Source organism: Mus pahari, chromosome 4 (genome assembly GCF_900095145.1).
Source record: "Mus pahari chromosome 4, PAHARI_EIJ_v1.1, whole genome shotgun sequence".
Lineage (NCBI taxonomy): Eukaryota > Metazoa > Chordata > Mammalia > Rodentia > Muridae > Mus > Mus pahari.
This window is the reverse complement of record NC_034593.1, coordinates 5,754,036-5,765,557: the sequence shown is the minus strand read 5'-3', so window position 1 is coordinate 5,765,557 and position 11,522 is coordinate 5,754,036.

Genomic DNA, 11,522 nt, shown 5'->3' with positions numbered 1-11,522 from the left:
AAAAAAAAAAAAAAAAAAAAAAAAAAGTATCAAATACACAGTTAACTCTGAAGGAAGACAAAAAAAGCAAAAGCAAAATTTGAACTAAGTGTTGTGATTAGCTCCTGGCTGTCCCCACTTCCCACCTGCCACTTAAGGTCCTGTTTCTCAACCTTCCCAATGCTGTTACAGTTGTGGTGACCCCCCCCCCAAACCATTAAATGTTTTGTTGCTACTTCATAACTGTAATTTTGCTACTGTTATGAATCATAATGTAAATGTCTGATCTGCAGGATAGAGAACCCCGAAGGGGTTTTAACCCACAGGTTGAGAACCAGTCTTAACATGTACAACAGTAAATGTATAAAGGAAGACTATTAACTCAAAGGTTTAACTTTTTATTTAGATATTTTCTTTGTAACACAAGAGTAAGCCAAGTTTGTGGAAAATTTAGTGTGGTCATTAAAGCTGTAATCTGTAAGCCAGAAAAAGTAGCCCCTCCCAGTATATATTTTCTAAAGACTTTGAACTGTTTCCGCTAGGATGATCAACTCCTGGAATAAAAGAGCAAAACTCCCATATCCTTTCCAGCAGAGCACATATCTGTCTGCCACTGTCCCAGGTGTCTGTTCTTGTCATAGTGTTTCAATAATTTGTACTGGTGAGGGGGGGAGCACATTTTAAATCTTCTTGGAAAAGTGAATTAATGTGTTAAATTAAATTGTCTAGTTTTGACTAAAGAGAGTGATTCGTTTTGGAGACAAGAGCATAGGGCTATGGTCCCTGTTCCACCATCAAGTTTACTGTGTGACCTCGAGCAAACGATTGAAGTTCTCTGTGCCTCAGTTTCTCCATATTACAGGATGGGGATAATGATTACCAACCATTGCCTACCTCATAGGGATATTTTGGGAACAAGTCAGATAATGTAAGACAAAGGCTTTGATCTCCTTAAAAGGTGCTATATAAATTGCGGTTGCATTGTTAACGATCCAGCATTGTGTTTAGGATTAGATGATAGCAATACTTTTTGTCACGTTTCAGTCAAGGCATTATTTCTGCTCTTCTGTGGCCAGATCACAAATTTTCATTCAGTAATGGTACTTCAGGAACTGACACGAGTGTTTGTTTTCTGTCTCTAATGCTAATATGTCAACTCTGAACAGTCATAAAAGGGTGGAGTTTAACTTGTGGTGGCTTCTAGTTCAAATGGAACGAATCTTATTCAAGCTGTATATTAAAAGTATAATTACTTGTAAATAGCAGGTACACTGTAATTAAAGACACTTATTAACTTGTCTTTGTTCTTTTTAAATTGTAATAAAGGTCAGTTTTATATAAAAGTTTGTTAAAATTTGTTTGATATTTGGAAAGATCAGAAATGGTTCATTTCTGTGCTTCCACACAGAAGGATGCTCAGATCAAGTGCCCCCATAGCAACAGTGCCTGAGGACCAGACCAATGAGGGCTATGGCTGGAGCCAGATTTCTGAAGGAAGAGCATCAGTGCCCGAGTCCTGCTCCAGGTGCCCTGTCTGTGATGCTGGAGATTGGAGTACCAGCTACTGAGAAGCTGGTCTCCACAGGAGCCTGAGCAACTCAGACCAGTGTTACCCATCTTCCCAGGCAGGCCTAGAAATGTCTGCTCCAGGCCAAGAGGAAAGTCATCTTGTCTGGGATGGGAGGCTGAGAGGCCGGGGCTTCACTCGGTGTGTAGCCTTGAGTGCTTGACTATCCTTTCCTGAGGGCCAGAAGGTGAACTGGGGAGGTTTCCTCAGCCCTGGAAGTCCAGGCTCATTCTGCCTGTGTAAAAGCTCAGAGCTAGGGAACACTTGTTTGAATTCTTAAATCCCAAAACACACCTAGACCACCCAGGGAGCTGGCGTCTGTCACAGCTCAGCAATTTGGTCTGTGTCCTGTCTCCCAGGGAACAGAGCAGCCTGTAGGTCCACTAGAAGTCCCGTGCCAATCCCCACACAGAGCAGACATTTATCAAAGGAAAAGAGAAGTCTGGCATCTAATTAAAGTCAATGGAAAACATTCCACTAATACTGATATATATATATATATCAGTATATATATATATATCATATATATATATATATATTTCACTGGTATATGTAATATATGCACACGTGATCAGCTCTGATTCTGTGTGTTTATGCAGACCTCAGTGTGCATGAGGACTATAAATCAGAATCTTGAGACTGGACTTCAGATTGTGTGGCACCAACTGTGGATTTGACATCTCATCTGTCCCTAAGACTCCTCCATCTGTATGTCCCAATGTCATCTCATTAGTTCATTTGGGAACAGAATCCTCTCACAGCTGTCCCATTTGCCCTTTGGAAACATTTTGGGTTGAAGTATAGAGAACTACTATAACATAAACTGATTCAAATGCTGCTAAATAGATGTTTAACCTGGCTCCCATGCCCCCACGTTCCCATCCCCACAGCTCACTGAGCCTGGCTTGGACTGCTGGCTATGGAGCCTCAGGATTTTGTACTTGGGATGTTTCTCTCCCAAAAGCTGCTTGCTAACCATCAGTCTCTGAGGAAATGGCAGGGGACCAAGACAGAGATGTCCTCCAAATCACACCAGCCCAAAAAGTGCCAGCGAAGTAGGGATGGCAGAGCAGCTGCCATGGAAACAAACAGTCTAGCCACCTGACAGCGCAGGCAACAGAGATGTGATCCAAACAGAAAGCTTTTCTATACTCAGATGAAAAGGGAAAAAAAGAAATAATCGTTGTAATATCAAAGTGAGGGGGCAACAGAAACCACAGGAAAGACACGTAACTGTATGTCTATTCTACAGGGTCCAAGTGCAGGCTAGTGAGTCAATGGACCGCGTATTCTCACAGCCTTCGAACCCACTTTTTTTTTTTTTTTTTTTTTTAAACATTTCTTTTATTTATTTATTTATTTATTTATTTATTTATTTATTTATTTATTATTTGTAAGTACACTGTAGTTGTCTTCATACACTCCAGAATCAGATCTTGTTACGGATGGTTGTGAGCCACCATGTGGTTGCTGGGATTTGAACTCCGGAACTTCGGAAGAGCAGTCGGGTGCTCTTACCCACTGAGCCATCTCACCAGCCCTCGAACCCACTTTTGAATGTTTGGCACACATGGTATCTCATCCCCACGGTAGATAACAGTCTCAGAAGACCTCTGTGAGTAGGTTAAAGCTCATGTGAGAGCGCACAGAGAGCCAGCAGAGCAAGCCAGGGGTGGAGCAGAGTCAATGCCAGGGCTCCACACTAGGCCCTCTGTGACTCCAACAACAGCCAGTGGCCTTCCTGCCAGGTCCCCTGATGTCTCCCTCTCTGGTCCAGCCCCATCCTATGAATGCTTCAGACAGCCTTCCACAGGGTCACCAGAGTTACCTTCCAAGAAGCAAACCTGCGGATGTCAGGAGAAAGAGGACAGACTTACTCAATGAGGCCAATGTACCCTACTGTTCTCCAGGTGTGGTTCCAGACACTGAGGCCACAGTGCCACCAGAGGTGGCCTCTGGATGTTGATACAGTACATGTTAAGCAAAGGAAGTAGACTCTGATACTAAATAAGAGTGGCAGACACAGTCTACCCATAGTCTACCCATAGTCTACCCATAGTCTACCCATAGTCTACCCATAGTCTACCCATAGTCTACCCATAGTCATTTTTTAAGGAAAAATATCAAAAATGTACCTTTCTGCATTGGCAAGTAAAATCTGGATGCAGACAGAAGACAGTTCTGTTTGACGCTGCTCATGTTCCTACGCATCATTGAATGATGCTGAGTAAATAAAGAATGATTTGTCCAGATCCTAAGTGAGATACACAAAGCTGGAGAATGAGGGGGAACAGGAAGAAGAAAGGGGGCTTTTCCCGTTGGATGGGGGGGGAGGCTCATGAGTCAGTGGAACTCATATTACAGGCCTCAAATTACACGTCACAGCTCTGTAAACAGAAGAAAAAATCTGAAAGAAAAGAAGATAGAAATACAAAGGCGCCTAGGAGGAAGAGACTGGCGTGTATGGGGTCTCAAAGGAACTAGATGATAGTGTGTAAAAAGAAAAATCTAGAAGGTAGCAGAGATCAGCACCATGATGAGAAGAAACTGGAGGGAGTCACCTTGTGTCTCTGGAAACATGCTGTGGGAAGATTTACATCAGGTCTACAACATTTGTTTTTCAATGCAAAAAATAACATAAATTGGATTTGCAACTGGCACTATAAATGAAAACAAATTCCAGCAGTGATGGCAGGGACTGGGGTGATAACTCAGCCAGCAAAGTGCTTACCCAATCCCAAGCTCTAGGACCTCAGTCTGATTGCTGAACACAGAATTTCTGAAGGAGGAAGAAAACTAGTTAAGGTAACACACACACACACACACACAAGCAGCACCAGTGGAGAGGAGACAGCTCTCAGGGTGTCGGTGTACCTTACTGGGAGGCTTCCAGGCGAGCAAGAAATATTATCTCAGAAAAAGGGGTAACTCTGCATAAGGAATAACACCTGAGATTAACATGTCTTAATGACTGCAGTGGTTTAACAAGAATGGCCACTGTATCTGTAGGCTCCTGTGTTTGAATGCTTGCTCATCAGCAGCACTGCTTGAGAAGGAATAGGGGGTGTGGCCTGTTGGAGGATGTCTGTCACTGGAGGTGGGCTTTGAGGTTTCAAAAGCCAAGCCAAGCCCAGCGTCTTAGTCTCCCTGCTGCCCATAGATCCTGCTGAATTTACCAGGTATGAGCCACCATGCCTGGTTTGTTTGATCTTTGGGATTCTCTCTCTCTCTCACTCTCTCTCTCTGTCTCTCTCTCTGTGTATGTGTGTGTGTGTGTGTGTGTGTGTGTGTGTGTGTGTGTGTGTGTGTGTGTGTATACCATGACCAAAGCAACTCTTATAACGGAAGCCATTTCACTGTGGCTGGCTTATAGTTCGGAGGCTTAGTCCATTCTTAGGAGGCCAGGGAGCATGGCACCATGCAGGCAGACACGGTGCTGGCAAAGGAGCTGAGAGTTCTACATCTTGATCCACAGGCAGCAGAAGGGAATTGACTTGAGCTTCTGAGACCTCAAACTCCTTAGCCATGAACTTCCTCAGTCAAAGCCACACCACTCCAAGTGATTGGCTTAATACTGACTGGCAGATAGCTGAGGAAGGAAAAGGAAGGTAAGACTTCCAGGCAGATGTGCAGACTGTGGGGAGTGGAATCCGGGCAGGATGGTTCACCAGCATGACGGGGTGGAGGTCAGACACTGAGAGCAAGAGAGAGGTAACGAGGAACAGACGTGGACTAGAATACACGGGGAGTTAGATGAGCTAGCAGGGAGGTAGCTTAAGCTAAGACCTGAGTTATAATAAAAATAAGTCATTGTGTCTTTATTTGGTGGCTGACAGGTCCGAGAAAGTCCTGCAATACTGCCTGTTGTGGCTGGTACCTGTAATCCTCACATCTAAAGGGCTGATGTTGGAGGATTGCAAGTTCAAGACCACTGTGCTACCTGGCAAGTCAAATAAGCATGTACATGTGCAGAAGTAGCCACATTTCTGAGGACAGTGAGGTGTGTTCTGTTCTCTGTCATGCACGCAGCAGGAGCTGGCTATATGGTTGCGGTGAAAGACCCCCATTCCCAGGGAGACCCTCGCTCTAGTCCCAAGATAAGACAACGCCCCAATAACTCGAGAGAAACCATTCTTGATGCAATATGCATGAGGTTTAATCGGGAAAAATCAACATGTTGAGGACAAGCTCATAGGAGATCGACCCCAAGCCGTTTCAATTGAGGGCTTTTAAAGGAACGGGATGGGGATGAGTTACAGCTTTTCTCTGGCGGAGCGGTCCTTGGTAAACATTCCACAGGGGATGGGAAAGTAACATATGGCTCATTTATGTCGGAGGGGTCATAAGCTATCTTTTGATAAACATTCCTGGTGGGGATGCTAAGTGGGGATATTGCTTTACAGCCCATCTGCTACGGAAGAGTTACAAACTTATCTTAGGCAAACATTTTTAGTCCCTTACACAAAGAGGCACCAGCGTGAGTTTAAGATGAGCCAGTTCCAGAGGTCATCAGTAATTCAGGCTGAAGGCGAAAAAACAAAGGACTCTTTGCTGGGCTTTTGTTTCTAGGGGTCTAAGAAACAACTTGAGTTGGGGGTCTTACATCAGCAAATGATAGGTGAGCAGAACACAGTGGACATTTGTGCTAACAGCCTCCCAAGCTGACAGAATGCTGACACTAAGGCAGATCATCGGGCAGGGGCTTCCTGAGCTCCAGTGGACAACATGGGCATTTGCAAGGAAGTGAGGGCACTAGAGACAGGGGAAATGCTAAAGATGATGAAGTAGGCTTGATCTGCCGGTAGGAATAAGAAAGAAAAAAAGATGCAAATTCTAGACATAAATTGGTTTTAGAATAGAAGGGATCCTATGCCTGACACAATGCTGATGATTTGCTTTGGGTTTGTTTGGGGACTGTTTGTTTGTTTAGACATGTGTGGGCTCCTTGGTGGTGGTGTGGTCCAGGAACTGCCTCACAAGCCACAGGAACACCGCTCTCAGTTGGACAGGAATAGTTCATTGAGGATGCCCCAGGACCGTAGTGAAGACTTGGGAGCCGAACTTCCATCCTCTGTCAAGATCCTGTGGAGCTTTTTAACCCTGAAATCCACAAACACCTGGGCCAAGTTATTCCACCCATCAGGATTTAGGGATAGGGGATGTCTTAGGAACATGTCTTTTTTGTACATTTATCCTGTTCCCATTGGTTGGGACAGTCAACTGTGTCAGGGAACTTGCCTAGTCATGTCTTAAATTGCCAACCAGGATGTCAGCTACCTATGTACACGTTTCTTTCTGCCTAGTAGGATGTCAGTTCCCAGGGAGGTCTTAGGAACTTAAACTTTATTCAACCCCTACTAAAAATGGAAGTCTTATTCTAGACAGTTTCTTATATTGATATAGGTGTATCTCACATTCAGGTCTACCTCAGCAGCATCTGCTAAAGGCAAACACCATAAAGGCTCATACACAGGTGCAGGAAGTGCTGCCTGGTGTTGGTTCCGGTCCAAGCTTATTGTGGATAATTATACAAGGCAGTTCTAACTGATTTCTGTTGTGATTGGCTTTGAAGAGCACCAAAGCACAGGGCATCCTCATAACAGCAGGTACTACTGTATATGAGAAAGTTTCACTGTGACATTAGTAACAGCACAACATGGCAGGCTAGACAGCTAACAGTTATCTGGGCCTTAACATTTGACCTAGGCCTTAACAGGTGAGGTTCCCAAAGGCTTAACTTAGTTAACGTCACCTTAGTTCCCCGCCCTCATAACTTCCACAATAACTGTGCTAGATGAAGGAACCTGTAGTTGTTCAAACACAGACTCTCGAAAGATTAGCAGAGAACTGGTAAACAGCTACAAAGAAGTCAGACTGTTCTAGATGCAAACTAGCAAACTATCAGTGCGTAACACCCAAGTTGCATTTTAGGAAGCCAGGTTAAGGACAATGCGGTCTGTGCTATCTCCTTCCACTAGTTAATTACAGGGATGGTTCTGGGGGGGTGGGGTGGGGGGGAACGGTCTGGTCTGCTCTGGTCTGGTCTGGTCTGGTCTGAGACCGTCAGTGTCGTTTTTCCTCCTTCCCTGTGTTTCTGGGGTTTCATTATTTATCATAACTATTGAGGCTAGTGATCTTGAATTGCCCTGGCTCTCTTCCACTTCCTTTCTCTCTCGCATATATAGAAGGATAAAATGAACAGCCGAATGATCCTTGGGAAACGTTAAATATTCATATCCATCGGCGGCGGCAGGTTCCCACTGAGTCCTCCGTGTGCCTGCAGCCAAAGCCATTCCCCCTCTGTTTGGTGTCACATCGTACTGGGTCACACCCCACCCTACGTGCAGAACCATTTCACAGCAGAAGTCACACACGGGATGGAAGCCAAACCAGCGCTCTGCACAGTGAGTATATATTCATTGTTCATAGTTGTCCTCAGCTCTCTGGGAAATGCCAGACCTTTCAAGGAGACTATCTGCCCTGTCCTTGCTAAGGCACACATCTCTTTTCTCTCTTGGCAGCTAGAGGCTTTCTGCTTCTTGTTTACAAACCCAGGGCTATAGGGAACAGAGGAAGCCCAGAATGAAGTTGTAAGTGAGTGTGTATTGTTGACACGGGCGCAGCCAACAAGTACAAGTCCCTAGATTTATGGGAAACTGACAAAGCATTCCCCACACATAAGTCAGGCTTGGAATTGCCAAAGCCATCCTCCTGACCAAATTCTAGTGTTTAACCACAATTGGTCAGTGTGCACAAAAACTAGGACCTTCAGTCTCCTCCTGGAAGTTTCCAACCTGAGGCTGCTTCCTACAGCCACCTCCTGCAGAGACTAGCTAACCCGTCCCTGAGGCTCCATGGGGTAACTGTGGCTCCATCTGAAGTGTTCACAGAACCCTGACACCAGCAGCTTTTCTCTGTATCTCTGTGCCTGTCCTTTCTTCAGTCCTTGTCATGCCTAGTCGACTTTCCAAATCCAGGCCTCGGCACGTTTCTTTTCTCTCTTGAGACAGGGTCTCATGTGTACCAAGCTGGCCTCGAACCCAGTGTAGAACAGGACTGACGGCTTTCAACTTCTGATCCTCCTGCCTATGCTGCAGAGCTAGAATCATAGACGCCACGCACAGCCTGCGGATCAGGAGGGCTTCGTGCTCGCACACTGAGCATGCGTTCACTCTACACTCAGCCACATCTCCAGCCCCACACCCTCCTTTTACGTTACCCTCAAAATCATTTACCCAAAGACCCAAGGCCTCTAACTGCTGTCACCAAAACTAGACACTGGAATGGAGCACAAGGCACTGGAGTGAGCTGCAGACGGTCCGACGTCCTGGAGCGCAGGGCCCCTTGGCTGAGCCGCAGACCTCCCCTGCACCCTCACTTCCCACCACCCTTCTCACCCTTACCAGTCTAGCCGACTGTTAGGCTCAGACTCCAAGATTCACCATCCTCCAATACAAGCACACCTGCCCTGGGGCTCCCCCTTGGAGTCCACAAAGATAAACAAGCAGTAACTTCCAAGTTTATCTTTGCTTATCGTCCTCAAAATGCCAACACAGTAGCCACATAAAGTGAATCATTTAACCCATCCACAGTCTTTACAAAAATTAAAACAAAACAACAACAAAAAATTAACAACAACAACAACCACAAAGAAAACGAGGCATCCTTGTCACAAGGGTGTGATAATAAGCATCAGGGCTAAAATCCCTAGGCAAGCAGGTGGGGAATGGCGTGGTGAATTCATCAGCACTGTCTACTCCTCCTAAGGCCTGAACTACAAAACGAGGTAGGATTCCACCAAAGTTCACTCTAGGGAACCAGTTAACTTACAGAGCTGTGTGGGTGCTGCACACACACAATGCACCAGACCATGTAAGTCTTTTACCCAACAGAGAGGGTTTCCTTGTAGCTGCATAGACCGGACCCCTCCCCTAATCTTCCTCCTGAGGCCACATGCAACTAGGAGAGGGTTGGACACCACAAGTGGTGCACAGTGGCTGGAGGCTGTGGTGAGGTTCCCTGGCCCTCCCCAGCCCCCTGAGGGGTGTCAACAGCCCAGCTGTAGTGATCCTTTGCAAGCATGCACAGCCAGACTCCCTAGGACTGAGAGGGTAGGTGGGCTCTCCAGCATCATTGCAAACCAAGGCTGCTGTCTGTCTACACTCCTCTGCCCTGTACTTGCTCACATTCCCACCACAGTGACTGACAGCTGCCTCCAGCCTCCCATTAGCTAGAATTTCAGAGTGTGTGACGTGCTGGGAGCCGGAAACAGATGCCTGCAGCTGAAGATCACAGGACGCTGGCTTACAAGTCCACCTTCCCGAAACGCCAGCGGGCATATCTGGCTCTGAATAATAAGGTTAGATTCCCACTGCAGCAGCCCATCCTAGACTATGACATTGTCAAGATGACAGTGTGTCAGTCAGCTTGGCAGGATCTAGAATCACCCAGGAGACACGCTTCCAAAATACCTGGGAGGGGTTAGCTGGCGTCCAGAGGTGCCTGAGAGGACTTGTGTGGATTACATTGAGAGGGAATGCTACATCCACTCCAGTAGTGACCTGCGTGACAGGCCAAAAGCCTGGACGCAGTCCTGAGGTGAAAAGGTCACGGAAACTTAGTCTCCTGGAACCGTGGCATCCCATATAACGAATGCTCCAAACTTGTCCTTGCGAATGGATCTGTGTGCTTTCTTTCAGTATTGTTTTGTTATAGGTGCTTCCAAGAAATGACTTGCCAAATACTTAAGTAAAATCGAACTTTGCTTCCTAGTCCTTGAGCCAACTCTGGGCTTGGAATTCAGTAAGAATGTTACCTATTCAGTAATGTTCAGAATTGCCTCTAGTCTTGTAAGAGAGATAGTGAAAGAAATCAGATATTATTATCTACTACATAGAGTTAGAAATCTCAGGGCAAGTTTAGCAAAGTAAATTTAGAATTATTATTATAGTTATGTACGGCAGACTACATTACTTATTAGTAGAAAAGTCCCCCCACACTATCACTTAGAATAAAAGCCAAGTCGCTCCCATATACAGGAATTTACAACGGTTTAGGAAGAAGATAGGGCTGTGGTTTTAGAGTATGCATTACTCATGAGAAGGTTAGCTAGAGGGGAACTCCCTAATTAGAACCATGACTTGGGCATGAAAGCCCTTGCTCCAGGAGTGTAAAGACCTCACACCTGGCTTCTGAGAACATAGCTGACCTTAGATAGAGCTGACTTTGTCTTAGTTGTCTTATTGCCCAGTTCCTGTCAGTCTTTGTGTTTGCATTCCTCTGTTTTGTGTAAGAGTCATTAAGCATCCGGTAACCTCATTGTACCTTGCTGGTGTGTCACCCAACTTCCCTATTTTCTTCTGTATTAAAAGTCTGATGCTCAATTTGACAAATTATATTCAGATACCATACTCCCTTGTGTTCGTGTCTGTTTGTCACCCTTTTCTCATCAACTCCTGCCCACCTGTCCGGAACCCTGATTTCTCCCACAGATTGAGGGAAGCCAAATGGGGCTGGTCCAAGGCAAGGGAAGGTGTGCAAGAAAGATGAGTGTGAGCCCAGCCATCAAAAGGGGGCACACTAGCTGAGTGCAAGCTTTCCTGTTCTGTCCCTGACTGCAAAGAAAACGTGACTAGCTTCCTTAAGGAGGCTCACCAGGAGCCTTAGTTGATCCCTTCTGTGTGTTTTCTCACGGCCAGAGGAAACAGAAGGAAGACTCCAATCCAGGACACTCGTCAGGCCTCACAGAAAGGACATCCCGGCCTGAGAGAAGATTGCACTTCACATCATTTGACAAAGGACTCAGAAGCAGGGAAAATCGCAGTGGTACATCCCCAGAGGAATGCTACCCTAAGTCCCCCAGGTGTCCTAGAAGGGATCTGGAGGAGGGGCCATTGGAGAGAGAGGCTGGGTGTGACACAGGATGTCCCCACGAATGAATGTGTGTCAGACAGGGAGAGCCCAAGCTGCTGCTGCT